The sequence below is a fragment of the Rhipicephalus microplus genome, unplaced genomic scaffold (genome assembly GCF_043290135.1).
Source record: "Rhipicephalus microplus isolate Deutch F79 unplaced genomic scaffold, USDA_Rmic scaffold_456, whole genome shotgun sequence".
Lineage (NCBI taxonomy): Eukaryota > Metazoa > Arthropoda > Arachnida > Ixodida > Ixodidae > Rhipicephalus > Rhipicephalus microplus.
The window spans coordinates 10,001-27,500 of record NW_027465020.1 but is presented as its reverse complement, the minus strand read 5'-3'; the positions used below and the strand labels follow the sequence as shown (position 1 = coordinate 27,500).

Sequence of the window (17,500 nt, the reverse complement as noted above, 5' to 3'; positions counted from 1 at the left end):
GGCTGACGCGGTTTCGTGCCGCCCCGGCAGACGCGGTTTTTTGCGCCGCCCCGGCTGACGCGGTTTTTTGCCGCCCCGGCTGACGCAGTTCGGACTTGGCACTTTTCGGCTGTGCCTGGCTGGCGGCCCACTCACTCGATCGCCATGTCTGTTTGCCACAGTTTTCCCGGTGGTGCCGCACCCGGGCTCGCCCCGGCAGACGCGTTTTTTTTTTTTCTTTCGCCCCGGCTGACGCAGTTTTCGCGCCGCCCCGGCTGACGCGGTTTCGTGCCGCCCCGGCAGACGCGGTTTTTTGCGCCGCCCCGGCTGACGCGGTTTTTGCCGCCCCGGCTGACGCAGTTCGGACTTAGCACTTTTTGGCTGAGCCTGGCTGGTGGCCCACTCACTCGATCGCCATGTCTGTTAGCCACAGTTTTCCCGGTGGTGCCGCACCCGGGCTCGCCCCGGCTGACGCAGTTTTCGCGCCGCCCCGGCTGACGCGGTTTCGTGCCGCCCCGGCAGACGCGGTTTTCGCGCCGCCCCGGCTGACGCGGTTTTTGCCGCCCCGGCTGACGCAGTTCGGACTTAGCACTTTTCGGCTGTGCCTGGCTGGCGGCCCACTCACTCGATCGCCATGTCTGTTTGCCACAGTTTTCCCGGTGGTGCCGCACCCGGGCTCGCCCCGGCTGACGCAGTTTTCGCGCCGCCCCGGCTGACGCGGTTTCGTGCCGCCCCGGCAGACGCGGTTTTCGCGCCGCCCCGGCTGACGCGGTTTCGTGCCGCCCCGGCAGACGCGGTTTTTTGCCGCCCCAGCTGACGCAGTTCGGACTTAGCACTTTTTGGCTGAGCCTTGCTGGCGGCCCACTCACTCGATCGCCATGTCTGTTTGCCACAGTTTTCCCGGTGGTGCCGCACCCGGGCTCGCCCCGGCAGACGCGTTTTTTTTTTTCTTTCGCCCCGGCTGACGCAGTTTTCGCGCCGCCCCGGCAGACGCGGTTTTCGCGCCGCCCCGGCAGACGCGGTTTTTTGCGCCGCCCCGGCTGACGCGGTTTTTTGCCGCCCCGGCTGACGCAGTTCGGACTTGGCACTTTTTGGCTGAGCCTGGCTGGCGGCCCACTCACTCGATCGCCATGTCTGTTTGCCACAGTTTTCCCGGTGGTGCCGCACCCGGGCTCGCCCCGGCTGACGCAGTTTTCGCGCCGCCCCGGCAGACGCGGTTTCGTGCCGCCCCGGCAGACGCGGTTTTTTGCGCCGCCCCGGCTGACGCGGTTTTTTGCCGCCCCGGCTGACACGGTTCGGACTTTGCACTTTTCGGCTGTGCCTGGCTGGCGGCCCACTCACTCGATCGCCATGTCTGTTTGCCACAGTTTTCCCGGTGGTGCCGCACCCGGGCTCGCCCCGGCAGACGCGTTTTTTTTTTTTTTTTCTTTCGCCCCGGCTGACGCAGTTTTCGCGCCGCCCCGGCTGACGCGGTTTCGTGCCGCCCCGGCAGACGCGGTTTTTTGCGCCGCCCCGGCTGACGTGGTTTTTGCCGCCCCGGCTGACGCAGTTCGGACTTTGCACTTTTTGGCTGAGCCTGGCTGGCGGCCCACTCACTCGATCGCCATGTCTGTTTGCCACAGTTTTCCCGGTGGTGCCGCACCCGGGCTCGCCCCGGCAGACGCGTTTTTTTTTTTTCCTTCGCCCCGGCAGACGTGGTTCCCCCCCCCCCCTCCGTCTTTCTTTTTGTTTTTTTTTTTCGCCGCGGCTGAAGTGGATTTTTCGGTGCCTCGACGCCCCGGTAGTCGCGGTTTTTCCGTTTCCGCACGGCCCCGGCTGACGCTGCTCGGTCACAGTCGCCTTTTGTGGTGATTGCAGACTTCTTGAGCGCGGGTGTTTTTTTTTTTTGTTGTTGTTGTTGTTTTATTACGCATTCGCTCCAGCAGACGCTGTTTAGACTTTTTGTTTCCTCTTTTATCCTGCGACGAGGTGACGAGGTTTATTCGGTGCCCCGCCGCCCCGGCTGAAGTGATTTTTCCTGTCCCGTGCCGCCCCGGCTGACGCGGTTGGGACTTCGCGTTTGTTCGGCCGCCACGGGTTTTGGCGCACTCGCTCGGTTGCTTGTTGTTGCCACTTGTTGCGAACCCAGGTTTCTTGAGCGAGCGCGGGCGTTTTTTCTTCCTTTCTTTCTTTGTTCTATGTGTTAGCGAATCGGCCTTTAATATCACACGAGGACTCACAACCAACAATTTTCAGTTTGAAGTGTAAAAAATCTGCAGGTGTTGACGTAACTGACTTGCCCCGTACCCTTGAGTACATCCATGAAGTTCTCGTAGTACTACTAAATCGCATTATTCCAAGTGGAGAAATTCCCATAAACTTGCAAACCTCTACACGAAAATCGGTGCGCGTGATAAAGTTGAAAATTATCGTCCGATATCAAATGTGCCTTCTATAACACAAATTCTAGGAAAAAAAAAAAAAAAAACACTTGTTCGCCGTTTTCTGCGCCGTGACTGGCAGCACTCCGGCGAAGCGAAACGGGGTCGATTCGAGCACGATATCGGCGTCTTTCGACGTGCTCGCCGGCGACCGTCGCACGAGTACGTCGCACGAGCGCGTCTGCCGGGGCGCCGTTTGCGAAGCCGACGCAAAAGTGGGAACCGCCGCTCGGATGATCGCCGCTTTCGGCAGAGTGAGTGTTGGCACTCCGGGGAAGCGAAACAGCGTGAATGCGCCCACGAAATCGGCGTATTTTGAAGTGCCCGCCGGCGACCGTCGCACGAGTACGGTAAACCGCGTCAGCCGGGGCGTAGTTCGGGACGCCGACGAAAAAGTGGGAAGCGCAACTCGGATCTTCGCCGTTTTTGCAGGAGTGAGTGGCGGCCCTCCTGCGAGACCAAGAAGCATCGATTCGTGCACGAATTCGGCGCCTTTCGACGTGATCGCCGGCGACCGTCGCTCGAGTAGGGCAAACCGCGTCTGCCGGGGCGGGCTTCGGGACGCCGATGCGAAAGTGGGAAACGCTGCTCGGATGTTCGCCGTTTTTGGCCGAGTGAGTGCTGGCACACGGGCGAAGCCAAACGGGGCCGATTACGGCACGATATCGGCGTCTTTCGACGTGCCCGCCGGCGACCGTCGCACGAGTACGGTAAACCGCGTCAGCCCGGGCGGAGTTCGGGACGCCGATGCGAAAGTGGAGAACGCCGCTCGGATCTTCGCCGTTTTTGGAGGAGTGAGTGGCGGCACTCCGGAGAAGCCAGGGAGCGCCAATTAGCGCACGATATCGGCGTCTTTCGACGCGCTCGCCGGCGACCGTCGCACGAGTAGGGCAAACCGCGTCTGCCGGGGCGGGGTTTACGACGCCGACGCAAAAGTGGGAACCGCCGCTCGGATGTTGGCCGTTTTTGGCAGAGTGAGTGCTGGCACTCCGGCGACGCGAAAGAGCGCGAATGCGCCCACGAAAGTGGCGTATTTGGACGTGCGTGACGGCGACCGCTGCAGGAGTACGAAAAACCACGTCAGCCGGGGCGAGCGACACACGGCGGTCTGGGTGCTTATCGCTGCTATTATAGGGGCACCCCGGCAGACGCAGAAAAAAAAAAAAAAATTTTCGACCTTCTTTTTTGCTGGTCGAGCTCGGGTAACCCAGGTCGCAATGGGAGCCGCGCACGAAAGCGGCGTCGCGAGACGCGTTCGCGGTCGCTAGTCGCACGAGCTCGGCAACCGCGTCAGCCGGCGCGGAGTTCGGGATGCCGACGGCTAAGTGGGTACCGCTGCTCGGATGTTCGCCGTTTTTGGCCGAGTGAGTGCTGGCACTCCGGTGAAGCCAAGGAGCGCCAATTCGTGCACGATATCGGCGTCTTTCGACGTGCCCGCCGGCCACCGCCGCACGAGTACGGCAAACCGCGTCTGCCGGGGCGGGGTTCGCGACGCGTACGCAATAGTGGGAACCGTCGCTCGGATGTTCGTCGTCTTTGGCCGAGCGAGTGCTGGCACTCCGGCGAAGCGAAACGGGGCCGATTCGGGCACGATATCGGCGTATTTCGACGTGCTCGCCGGCGACCGTCGCACGAGTACGGCAAAGCGCGTCTGCCGGGGCGAGGTTTGCGACGCCGACGAAAAAGTGGGAAGCGCCGCTCGGATCTTCGCCGTTTTTGCAGGAGTGAGTGGCGGCCCTCCTGCGAGACCAAGAAGCATCGACTCGCGCACGATATCGGTGTCTTTCGACGTGCCCGCCGGCCACCGCCGCACGAGTACGGCAAACCGCGTATGCCGGGGCGGGGTTGGCGACGCCGACGCAAAAGTGGGAACCGCCACTAGGATGTTCGCCGTTTTTGGCAGAGTGAGTGCTGGCACTCCGGCGAAGCGAAAGAGCGCGAATGCGCCCACGAAAGTGGCGTGTTTGGACGTGCTTGACGACGACCACCGCAGGAAAACGAAAAACCACGTCAGCCGGGGCGAGCGACCCATGGCGGTCTGGGTGCTTATCGCTGCTATTATAGGGGCACCCCGGCAGACGCAAAAAAAAAAAAAAAATTTTTTTCGACATTCTTTTTTGCTCGTCGACCTCGGGTGACCCAGGTCGCAGTGGGAGCCGCGCACGAAAGCGGCGTCGCGAGACGGCTTCGCGGTCGCTAGTCGCACGAGCTCGGCAACCGCGTCTGCCGGGGCGGAGTTCGGGACGCCGACGGCTAAGTGGGAACCGCCGCTCGGATGTTCGCCGTTTGTGGCCGAGTGAGTGCTGGCACTCCGGCGAAGCCAAACGGGGCCGATTCCGGCACGATATCGGCGTCTTTCTACGTGCTCGCCGGCGACCGTCGCACGAGTACGGCAAAGTGCGTCTGCCGGGGCGGGGTTTGCGACGCGTACGCAATAGTGAGAACCGTCGCTCGGATGTTCGTCGTCTTTCGCCGAGCCAGTGCTGGCAATCCGGCGAAGCCGAACGGAGCCGATTCGGGCACGATATCGGCGTCTTTCCACGTGCTCGCCGGCGACCGTCGCACGAGTACGGTAAACCGCGTCAGCCGGGGCGGAGTTCGGGACGCCGATGCGAAAGTGGGAAGCGCCGCTCGGATCTTCGCCGTTTTTGGAGGAGTCAGTGGCGGCACTCCGGTGAAGCCAAGGTGCGCCAATTCGCGCACGATATCGGCGTCTTTCGACGTGCCCGCCGGCCACCGTCGCACGAGTACGGCAAACCTCGTCTGCCGGGGCGGGGTTTGCGACGCCGACGCAAAAGTGGGAACCGCCGCTCGGATGTTCGCCGTTTTTGGCAGAGTGAGTGCTGGCACTCCGGCGAAGCGAAAGAGCGCGAATGCGCCCACGAAAGTGGCGTGTTTGGACGTGCTTGACGACGACCACCGCAGGAAAACGAAAAACCACGTCAGCCGGGGCGAGCGACCCATGGCGGTCTGGGTGCTTATCGCTGCTATTATAGGGGCACCCCGGCAGACGCAAAAAAAAAAAAAATTTTTTTCGACATTCTTTTTTGCTCGTCGACCTCGGGTGACCCAGGTCGCAGTGGGAGCCGCGCACGAAAGCGGCGTCGCGAGACGGCTTCGCGGTCGCTAGTCGCACGAGCTCGGCAACCGCGTCTGCCGGGGCGGAGTTCGGGACGCCGACGGCTAAGTGGGAACCGCCGCTCGGATGTTCGCCGTTTGTGGCCGAGTGAGTGCTGGCACTCCGGCGAAGCCAAACGGGGCCGATTCCGGCACGATATCGGCGTCTTTCTACGTGCTCGCCGGCGACCGTCGCACGAGTACGGCAAAGTGCGTCTGCCGGGGCGGGGTTTGCGACGCGTACGCAATAGTGAGAACCGTCGCTCGGATGTTCGTCGTCTTTCGCCGAGCCAGTGCTGGCACTCCGGCGAAGCCGAACGGAGCCGATTCGGGCACGATATCGGCGTCTTTCCACGTGCTCGCCGGCGACCGTCGCACGAGTACGGTAAACCGCGTCAGCCGGGGCGGAGTTCGGGACGCCGATGCGAAAGTGGGAAGCGCCGCTCGGATCTTCGCCGTTTTTGGAGGAGTCAGTGGCGGCACTCCGGTGAAGCCAAGGTGCGCCAATTCGCGCACGATATCGGCGTCTTGCCACATGCCGCCGAAATATGGGTGTCGGAGAAAACAGAGTGCCGCGCGTAACGAGGGGCGCGCGTGTTACAGAGAGATATGCCCAAACGCATGAAAGTGTACGCAGGTGTCCTAAGGCAGTTTTTTTTTTTTTCCTCATTTTGATGTCGCCCCGGCTGACGTGGTTTTCGTTTTTCCGTGCCGCCCCGGCTGACGCGGTTTTCGTTTTTCCGTGCCGCCCCGGCTGACGCAGTTTTTGCGCCGCCCCGGCTGACGCGGTTTTCGCGCCGCCCCGGCTGACGCGGTTCCGACTTTGCACTTTTTGGCTCACCCCGGCTGGCGGCCCACTCACTCGATCGCCAGGTCTGTTTGCCCCGGTGGTTCCACCGCCAGGCTTAAGCGCGAACTTTTTTTGTTTGTTTTCTTTTGATTAAGCGCAAGCTTTTTTCTTTGTTTTCTTTTGATTAAGCGCGGGCTTTTTTCTTTGTTTTTTTTTCATTCGCCCCGGCAGACGCGGTTTTTGCGCCGCCCCGGCTGACGCGGTTTTTGCCGCCCCGGCTGACGCAGTTCGGACTTAGCACTTTTCGGCTGTGCCTGGCTGGCGGCCCACTCACTCGATCGCCATGTCTGTTTGCCACAGTTTTCCCGGTGGTGCCGCACCCGGGCTCGCCCCGGCTGACGCGGTTTCGTGCCGCCCCGGCAGACGCGGTTTTCGCGCCGCCCCGGCTGACGCGGTTTCGTGCCGCCCCGGCAGACGCGGTTTTTTGCCGCCCCGGCAGACGCGTTTTTTTTTTCTTTCGCCCCGGCTGACGCAGTTTTCGCGCCGCCCCGGCAGACGCGGTTTTCGCGCCGCCCCGGCAGACGCGGTTTTTTGCGCCGCCCCGGCTGACGCAGTTCGGACTTGGCACTTTTTGGCTGAGCCTGGCTGGCGGCCCACTCACTCGATCGCCATGTCTGTTTGCCACAGTTTTCCCGGTGGTGCCGCACCCGGGCTCGCCCCGGCTGACGCAGTTTTCGCGCCGCCCCGGCTGACGCGGTTTCGTGCCGCCCCGGCAGACGCGGTTTTTTGCGCCGCCCCGGCTGACGCGGTTTTTTGCCGCCCCGGCTGACGCAGTTCGGACTTGGCACTTTTCGGCTGTGCCTGGCTGGCGGCCCACTCACTCGATCGCCATGTCTGTTTGCCACAGTTTTCCCGGTGGTGCCGCACCCGGGCTCGCCCCGGCAGACGCGTTTTTTTTTTTTCTTTCGCCCCGGCTGACGCAGTTTTCGCGCCGCCCCGGCTGACGCGGTTTCGTGCCGCCCCGGCAGACGCGGTTTTTTGCGCCGCCCCGGCTGACGCGGTTTTTGCCGCCCCGGCTGACGCAGTTCGGACTTAGCACTTTTTGGCTGAGCCTGGCTGGTGGCCCACTCACTCGATCGCCATGTCTGTTAGCCACAGTTTTCCCGGTGGTGCCGCACCCGGGCTCGCCCCGGCTGACGCAGTTTTCGCGCCGCCCCGGCTGACGCGGTTTCGTGCCGCCCCGGCAGACGCGGTTTTCGCGCCGCCCCGGCTGACGCGGTTTTTGCCGCCCCGGCTGACGCAGTTCGGACTTAGCACTTTTCGGCTGTGCCTGGCTGGCGGCCCACTCACTCGATCGCCATGTCTGTTTGCCACAGTTTTCCCGGTGGTGCCGCACCCGGGCTCGCCCCGGCTGACGCAGTTTTCGCGCCGCCCCGGCTGACGCGGTTTCGTGCCGCCCCGGCAGACGCGGTTTTCGCGCCGCCCCGGCTGACGCGGTTTCGTGCCGCCCCGGCAGACGCGGTTTTTTGCCGCCCCAGCTGACGCAGTTCGGACTTAGCACTTTTTGGCTGAGCCTTGCTGGCGGCCCACTCACTCGATCGCCATGTCTGTTTGCCACAGTTTTCCCGGTGGTGCCGCACCCGGGCTCGCCCCGGCAGACGCGTTTTTTTTTTCTTTCGCCCCGGCTGACGCAGTTTTCGCGCCGCCCCGGCAGACGCGGTTTTCGCGCCGCCCCGGCAGACGCGGTTTTTTGCGCCGCCCCGGCTGACGCGGTTTTTTGCCGCCCCGGCTGACGCAGTTCGGACTTGGCACTTTTTGGCTGAGCCTGGCTGGCGGCCCACTCACTCGATCGCCATGTCTGTTTGCCACAGTTTTCCCGGTGGTGCCGCACCCGGGCTCGCCCCGGCTGACGCAGTTTTCGCGCCGCCCCGGCAGACGCGGTTTCGTGCCGCCCCGGCAGACGCGGTTTTTTGCGCCGCCCCGGCTGACGCGGTTTTTTGCCGCCCCGGCTGACACGGTTCGGACTTTGCACTTTTCGGCTGTGCCTGGCTGGCGGCCCACTCACTCGATCGCCATGTCTGTTTGCCACAGTTTTCCCGGTGGTGCCGCACCCGGGCTCGCCCCGGCAGACGCGTTTTTTTTTTTTTTTTCTTTCGCCCCGGCTGACGCAGTTTTCGCGCCGCCCCGGCTGACGCGGTTTCGTGCCGCCCCGGCAGACGCGGTTTTTTGCGCCGCCCCGGCTGACGTGGTTTTTGCCGCCCCGGCTGACGCAGTTCGGACTTTGCACTTTTTGGCTGAGCCTGGCTGGCGGCCCACTCACTCGATCGCCATGTCTGTTTGCCACAGTTTTCCCGGTGGTGCCGCACCCGGGCTCGCCCCGGCAGACGCGTTTTTTTTTTTTCCTTCGCCCCGGCAGACGTGGTTCCCCCCCCCCCCCTCCGTCTTTCTTTTTGTTTTTTTTTTTCGCCGCGGCTGAAGTGGATTTTTCGGTGCCTCGACGCCCCGGTAGTCGCGGTTTTTCCGTTTCCGCACGGCCCCGGCTGACGCTGCTCGGTCACAGTCGCCTTTTGTGGTGATTGCAGACTTCTTGAGCGCGGGTGTTTTTTTTTTTTGTTGTTGTTGTTGTTTTATTACGCATTCGCTCCAGCAGACGCTGTTTAGACTTTTTGTTTCCTCTTTTATCCTGCGACGAGGTGACGAGGTTTATTCGGTGCCCCGCCGCCCCGGCTGAAGTGATTTTTCCTGTCCCGTGCCGCCCCGGCTGACGCGGTTGGGACTTCGCGTTTGTTCGGCCGCCACGGGTTTTGGCGCACTCGCTCGGTTGCTTGTTGTTGCCACTTGTTGCGAACCCAGGTTTCTTGAGCGAGCGCGGGCGTTTTTTCTTCCTTTCTTTCTTTGTTCTATGTGTTAGCGAATCGGCCTTTAATATCACACGAGGACTCACAACCAACAATTTTCAGTTTGAAGTGTAAAAAATCTGCAGGTGTTGACGTAACTGACTTGCCCCGTACCCTTGAGTACATCCATGAAGTTCTCGTAGTACTACTAAATCGCATTATTCCAAGTGGAGAAATTCCCATAAACTTGCAACCTCTACACGAAAATCGGTGCGCGTGATAAAGTTGAAAATTATCGTCCGATATCAAATGTGCCTTCTATAACACAAATTCTAGGAAAAAAAAAAAAAAAAACACTTGTTCGCCGTTTTCTGCGCCGTGACTGGCAGCACTCCGGCGAAGCGAAACGGGGTCGATTCGAGCACGATATCGGCGTCTTTCGACGTGCTCGCCGGCGACCGTCGCACGAGTACGTCGCACGAGCGCGTCTGCCGGGGGCGCCGTTTGCGAAGCCGACGCAAAAGTGGGAACCGCCGCTCGGATGATCGCCGCTTTCGGCAGAGTGAGTGTTGGCACTCCGGGGAAGCGAAACAGCGTGAATGCGCCCACGAAATCGGCGTATTTTGAAGTGCCCGCCGGCGACCGTCGCACGAGTACGGTAAACCGCGTCAGCCGGGGCGTAGTTCGGGACGCCGACGAAAAAGTGGGAAGCGCAACTCGGATCTTCGCCGTTTTTGCAGGAGTGAGTGGCGGCCCTCCTGCGAGACCAAGAAGCATCGATTCGTGCACGAATTCGGCGCCTTTCGACGTGATCGCCGGCGACCGTCGCTCGAGTAGGGCAAACCGCGTCTGCCGGGGCGGGCTTCGGGACGCCGATGCGAAAGTGGGAAACGCTGCTCGGATGTTCGCCGTTTTTGGCCGAGTGAGTGCTGGCACACGGGCGAAGCCAAACGGGGCCGATTACGGCACGATATCGGCGTCTTTCGACGTGCCCGCCGGCGACCGTCGCACGAGTACGGTAAACCGCGTCAGCCCGGGCGGAAGTTCGGGACGCCGATGCGAAAGTGGAGAACGCCGCTCGGATCTTCGCCGTTTTTGGAGGAGTGAGTGGCGGCACTCCGGAGAAGCCAGGGAGCGCCAATTAGCGCACGATATCGGCGTCTTTCGACGCGCTCGCCGGCGACCGTCGCACGAGTAGGGCAAACCGCGTCTGCCGGGGCGGGGTTTACGACGCCGACGCAAAAGTGGGAACCGCCGCTCGGATGTTGGCCGTTTTTGGCAGAGTGAGTGCTGGCACTCCGGCGACGCGAAAGAGCGCGAATGCGCCCACGAAAGTGGCGTATTTGGACGTGCGTGACGGCGACCGCTGCAGGAGTACGAAAAACCACGTCAGCCGGGGCGAGCGACACACGGCGGTCTGGGTGCTTATCGCTGCTATTATAGGGGCACCCGGCAGACGCAGAAAAAAAAAAAAAAATTTTCGACCTTCTTTTTTGCTGGTCGAGCTCGGGTAACCCAGGTCGCAATGGGAGCCGCGCACGAAAGCGGCGTCGCGAGACGCGTTCGCGGTCGCTAGTCGCACGAGCTCGGCAACCGCGTCAGCCGGCGCGGAGTTCGGGATGCCGACGGCTAAGTGGGTACCGCTGCTCGGATGTTCGCCGTTTTTGGCCGAGTGAGTGCTGGCACTCCGGTGAAGCCAAGGAGCGCCAATTCGTGCACGATATCGGCGTCTTTCGACGTGCCCGCCGGCCACCGCCGCACGAGTACGGCAAACCGCGTCTGCCGGGGCGGGGTTCGCGACGCGTACGCAATAGTGGGAACCGTCGCTCGGATGTTCGTCGTCTTTGGCCGAGCGAGTGCTGGCACTCCGGCGAAGCGAAACGGGGCCGATTCGGGCACGATATCGGCGTATTTCGACGTGCTCGCCGGCGACCGTCGCACGAGTACGGCAAAGCGCGTCTGCCGGGGCGAGGTTTGCGACGCCGACGAAAAAGTGGGAAGCGCCGCTCGGATCTTCGCCGTTTTTGCAGGAGTGAGTGGCGGCCCTCCTGCGAGACCAAGAAGCATCGACTCGCGCACGATATCGGTGTCTTTCGACGTGCCCGCCGGCCACCGCCGCACGAGTACGGCAAACCGCGTATGCCGGGGCGGGGTTGGCGACGCCGACGCAAAAGTGGGAACCGCCACTAGGATGTTCGCCGTTTTTGGCAGAGTGAGTGCTGGCACTCCGGCGAAGCGAAAGAGCGCGAATGCGCCCACGAAAGTGGCGTGTTTGGACGTGCTTGACGACGACCACCGCAGGAAAACGAAAAACCACGTCAGCCGGGGCGAGCGACCCATGGCGGTCTGGGTGCTTATCGCTGCTATTATAGGGGCACCCCGGCAGACGCAAAAAAAAAAAAAAAAATTTTTTCGACATTCTTTTTTGCTCGTCGACCTCGGGTGACCCAGGTCGCAGTGGGAGCCGCGCACGAAAGCGGCGTCGCGAGACGGCTTCGCGGTCGCTAGTCGCACGAGCTCGGCAACCGCGTCTGCCGGGGCGGAGTTCGGGACGCCGACGGCTAAGTGGGAACCGCCGCTCGGATGTTCGCCGTTTGTGGCCGAGTGAGTGCTGGCACTCCGGCGAAGCCAAACGGGGGCCGATTCCGGCACGATATCGGCGTCTTTCTACGTGCTCGCCGGCGACCGTCGCACGAGTACGGCAAAGTGCGTCTGCCGGGGCGGGGTTTGCGACGCGTACGCAATAGTGAGAACCGTCGCTCGGATGTTCGTCGTCTTTCGCCGAGCCAGTGCTGGCAATCGGCGAAGCCGAACGGAGCCGATTCGGGCACGATATCGGCGTCTTTCCACGTGCTCGCCGGCGACCGTCGCACGAGTACGGTAAACCGCGTCAGCCGGGGCGGAGTTCGGGACGCCGATGCGAAAGTGGGAAGCGCCGCTCGGATCTTCGCCGTTTTTGGAGGAGTCAGTGGCGGCACTCCGGTGAAGCCAAGGTGCGCCAATTCGCGCACGATATCGGCGTCTTTCGACGTGCCCGCCGGCCACCGTCGCACGAGTACGGCAAACCTCGTCTGCCGGGGCGGGGTTTGCGACGCCGACGCAAAAGTGGGAACCGCCGCTCGGATGTTCGCCGTTTTTGGCAGAGTGAGTGCTGGCACTCCGGCGAAGCGAAAGAGCGCGAATGCGCCCACGAAAGTGGCGTGTTTGGACGTGCTTGACGACGACCACCGCAGGAAAACGAAAAACCACGTCAGCCGGGGCGAGCGACCCATGGCGGTCTGGGTGCTTATCGCTGCTATTATAGGGGCACCCCGGCAGACGCAAAAAAAAAAAAAATTTTTTTCGACATTCTTTTTTGCTCGTCGACCTCGGGTGACCCAGGTCGCAGTGGGAGCCGCGCACGAAAGCGGCGTCGCGAGACGGCTTCGCGGTCGCTAGTCGCACGAGCTCGGCAACCGCGTCTGCCGGGGCGGAGTTCGGGACGCCGACGGCTAAGTGGGAACCGCCGCTCGGATGTTCGCCGTTTGTGGCCGAGTGAGTGCTGGCACTCCGGCGAAGCCAAACGGGGCCGATTCCGGCACGATATCGGCGTCTTTCTACGTGCTCGCCGGCGACCGTCGCACGAGTACGGCAAAGTGCGTCTGCCGGGGCGGGGTTTGCGACGCGTACGCAATAGTGAGAACCGTCGCTCGGATGTTCGTCGTCTTTCGCCGAGCCAGTGCTGGCACTCCGGCGAAGCCGAACGGAGCCGATTCGGGCACGATATCGGCGTCTTTCCACGTGCTCGCCGGCGACCGTCGCACGAGTACGGTAAACCGCGTCAGCCGGGGCGGAGTTCGGGACGCCGATGCGAAAGTGGGAAGCGCCGCTCGGATCTTCGCCGTTTTTGGAGGAGTCAGTGGCGGCACTCCGGTGAAGCCAAGGTGCGCCAATTCGCGCACGATATCGGCGTCTTTCGACGTGCCCGCCGGCCACCGTCGCACGAGTACGGCAAACCTCGTCTGCCGGGGCGGGGTTTGCGACGCCGACGCAAAAGTGGGAACCGCCGCTCGGATGTTCGCCGTTTTTGGCAGAGTGAGTGCTGGCACTCCGGCGAAGCGAAAGAGCGTGAATGCGCCCACGAAAGTAGCGTATTTGGACGTGCTTGACGGCGACCGCCGCAGGAGTACGAAAAACCACGTCAGCCGGGGCGAGCGACCCACGGCGGTCTGGGTGCTTATCGCTGCTATTATAGGGGCACCCCGGCAGACGCAGAAAGAAAAAAAAAAATGGGGACATGGCGTGCGTCACCGTGCGGCTTCGCAGCGTTGCCGAAGTCGCCGAGCCCTTCGACTGAGCCGAACGGCGGACAGGGAACGTTGGTCGGCCGTTCTAACCTGTCGGTGCCACGCCGAGACGTCGTTAAGGAAAACCGCGTCGTGGGCCTCTACGACGCCGTCGAGTCGTTGTACGTTTGGTGTCCAGCGTGTCGGCGGCGAGTAGCGGACACGTCGTTCACGACTTCGGTCTTTCGCAGTCGACGCGAACTTGCGGAGAGTCGTGGTGCCTCACGTTTTCGGCAGAAACCGCGGCGGAATTTTCCCGTGCGTGCGCGCACGACCTCGGTGCTGTGCCGTCAGCGTAGTGTTGCACAAACTCGTGGCCTACCCAAGGTGCGGTACGTTTGCGGCCGTATCCTCGGTGGGAATTTCGTGAGTAGGGTCGCAAATTCTACGACCTCGGCGGGTTTGAGAGCGACGTAGACTTGTGGCACGCTCAACATGCCACACGTTTCGGGGCACACCCGCGGTGAAATTTTCTCGAGTACGCTCGTATTAGGGCCCAAGGAGGTCTGGGTACTTATCGCTGCTATTATGTGGGGGTTCTCGTGAGCGGCGTACGCGAAAGCGACCGGGTGTCTGATATGCGGCGGGCTTCGGCCTCGTCAAGCGTGTCCTCGGGTCTGCTCCAGGGGAATCCACGGCAGTCGTCTGCAGCCTCATCCGCTTGATGCGTTAGGGGCTGGTTGTCGGACGGTGCCGTTTTACCACGATATCGAGGTGTGTTCCGTGTCGTCCTCGGGCGATTCAGATGCGAAAGCGCCGAAGACGCGGGCGTGACCCGTCGTCTGGCGGCTTTGCAGTCTCGGCTCCGTTGCTAGTTCCGGCCGGTCCACCGACAGTGCAGCGGGCTTGGGCAACCCGCACGGCGCGACCGAGTCGATGCAACGAAAAAGAGCGAGCATGAACGTGCTTCTTGCCGCACGGCTCCCACTCGTCTTTCGGGAAGGTTGTGCCGTAGCGAGCTCGAACGCCGTCATCTCGGAGTGCAAAATAAGCGTGTTGGGGCGCCTGAAGGTGGCCTCCGCCGCACACAGACTGCGTCCGGCCCGCCGAGGGCGAGGACGGACGCGCAGTCGAACGATTACCTGGTTGATCCTGCCAGTAATCATATGCTTGTCTCAAAGATTAAGCCATGCATGTCTAAGTACATGCCGAAATAAGGCGAAACCGCGAATGGCTCATTAAATCAGTTATGGTTCCTTAGATCGTTTCTTCCTACTTGGATAACTGTGGCAATTCTAGAGCTAATACATGCAGTGAGCCTGGAGCCCTTTGGGTAACGGGTGCTTTTATTAGACCAAGATCGATCGGGTTTCGGCCCGTATTGTGTGGTGACTCTGGATAACTTTGTGCTGATCGCATGGCCACGAGCCGGCGACGTTTCTTTCAAGTGTCTGCCTTATCAACTTTCGATGGTAGGTTACTTGCTTACCATGGTTGTTACGGGTAACGGAGAATCAGGGTTCGATTCCGGAGAGGGAGCCTGAGAAACGGCTACCACATCCAAGGAAGGCAGCAGGCGCGCAAATTACCCACTCCCGGCACGGGGAGGTAGTGACGAAAAATAACAATACGGGACTCTTTTGAGGCCCCGTAATTGAAATGAGTACACTCTAAATCCTTTAACGAGGATCAATTGGAGGGCAAGTCTGGTGCCAGCAGCCGCGGTAATTCCAGCTCCAATAGCGTATACTAAAGCTGCTGCGGTTAAAAAGCTCGTAGTTGGATCTCAGTTCCAGACGAGTAGTGCATCTACCCGATGCGACGGCTCGGACTGAACATCATGCCGGTTCTTTCTTGGTGCACTTCATTGTGTGCCTCGAGATGGCCGGTGCTTTTACTTTGAAAAAATTAGAGTGCTCAACGCAGGCGAGTCGCCTGAATAAACTTGCATGGAATAATAGAACAAGACCTCGTTTCTGTTCTGTTGGTTTTTGGAATACGAGGTAATGATTAAGAGGGACGGACGGGGGCATTCGTATTGCGGCGCTAGAGGTGAAATTCTTGGACCGTCGCAAGACGAACTACTGCGAAAGCATTTGCCAAGAATGTTTTCATTGATCAAGAACGAAAGTCAGAGGTTCGAAGGCGATCAGATACCGCCCTAGTTCTGACCATAAACGATGCCAACCAGCGATCCGCCTGAGTTACTCAAATGACTCGGCGGGCAGCTTCCGGGAAACCAAAGTATTTGGGTTCCGGGGGAAGTATGGTTGCAAAGCTGAAACTTAAAGGAATTGACGGAAGGGCACCACCAGGAGTGGAGCCTGCGGCTTAATTTGACTCAACACGGGAAAACTTACCCGGCCCGGACACTGGGAGGATTGACAGATTGAGAGCTCTTTCTTGATTCGGTGGATGGTGGTGCATGGCCGTTCTTAGTTGGTGGAGCGATTTGTCTGGTTAATTCCGATAACGAACGAGACTCTAGCCTATTAAATAGGTGCGGGGTTCCCAGCACCTTACAACCTTCTTAGAGGGACAAGCGGCTCCTAGCCGCACGAAACAGAGCAATAACAGGTCTGTGATGCCCTTAGATGTCCGGGGCCGCACGCGCGCTACACTGAAGGAAGCAGCGTGTCTTTATCCCTGTCTGAAAAGACTGGGTAACCCGTGGAACTTCTTTCGTGATTGGGATAGGGGCTTGCAATTGTTCCCCTTGAACGAGGAATTCCCAGTAAGCGCGAGTCATAAGCTCGCGTTGATTACGTCCCTGCCCTTTGTACACACCGCCCGTCGCTACTACCGATTGAATGATTTAGTGAGGTCTTCGGACCGATGTCCGGCGCGGCCTTTCGGTTGCGCCGGTCTGTTGGAAAGATGACCAAACTTGATCATTTAGAGGAAGTAAAAGTCGTAACAAGGTTTCCGTAGGTGAACCTGCGGAAGGATCATTAACGGATTGTGAAGGGTGAGCGCCTCAGCTGCGTCTGCGCCCGACACTTTCTGCCGCTGACCCCGTTTGGACGCGGGGTCGGCTTTTCCCCACGGGGCTGCCTGAATGTGGAGCGGCACCCCGTGACAAATTGTTGCGCCCAGCGGACGCCAACACCGCGACCTTGGACGGTCGGCCAGGTGGCGGACGCGGGTACAAACGGCGCAACGCACTCATAGGTCGGCTTTCGACCCGCCACTGCACCGTGGCTCGAAGCGCTCGAAATGCGCGACCCGACCGCTGCGGGACCGCCTAGTACTGTAAACAGGAGCGGCGGAGCGCGAACGGCGAGTCGTGGTTACGTCGGTAGAAGGCGAGGCTGCGCGTTCCCGAAACGCCAGCCGAGTGCCCTCCCGACCGTTCGAGCGTGCAAGAACGAGACCCGACAATCGCGCGGCGACTGCCAAGTACGAGAGGAACGGCACAAGCGTCGGCGGTCGGTCAAGGAACTGGCGATGTGACGGGTCCGCTGTGCACCAGTGCATACCGTCCCGCCGTCCGCGGCAAGCGCCTCCGCGTCCTCGGGTGACGGAGGCTGCCGGTCGGTTCTTGCAGGCGAGGGATCTCGCTGGCACCGGTTCGCGTTGACGCGCGGCCGGTCATGGCACGGCGATGCGACGGCCGAGGTGCGCAGTACTCGATGGAGGAACCGCACGCTCCGATGACCGTCCCGCCCTCCGCGGCGTATGCGTACCGACCGTAATGGTTGCAGCAGCGCCGGCCGGCTTTTGAATTCGCCACACGAAACACGGTGCGAGATCGCGGTTAGGGGAGCGTCGACGTTGCCAGGCGTTTTGCTTGCTGCCGAGGGAAAGGCGGCACGGCCACGTCGCGCTCGTCGCGATTAGCGGGTCTGCGCGCTTTGGGAAGGTGCCGCAACGACTTGCCGAAAGAGGAAGCACGGAAGAACGAGGGACTTGGACGTCCCGACAATTGAACGCACTTGCGGCCAGGCCCTTGCTGGCTTCGTTCTTCCGCCTCGAGTAGGCTCGTACGCGGCTCCGGCGCCGAAAGTGGTCCTTGGCACCGACTTCGGTGGACGTGGGAAGTGCCGCGCAAGTACGGCGCGCCTGGCTCCACCTGTTGGCTAAAGTAGGCAG

The 17,500-nt window shown here is 61.3% G+C and overlaps 1 non-coding gene across 1 annotated transcript; it reads left to right on the top strand.

Annotated features, from left to right (window-relative positions):
• The first annotated feature begins 14,547 nt into the window (after positions 1 to 14,547).
• Positions 14,548 to 16,362, top strand: LOC142794576 (small subunit ribosomal RNA). Its single transcript, XR_012892459.1, has one exon. It is a non-coding gene; the product is annotated as a small subunit ribosomal RNA (ribosomal RNA).
• Positions 16,363 to 17,500: the final 1,138 nt, after the last annotated feature.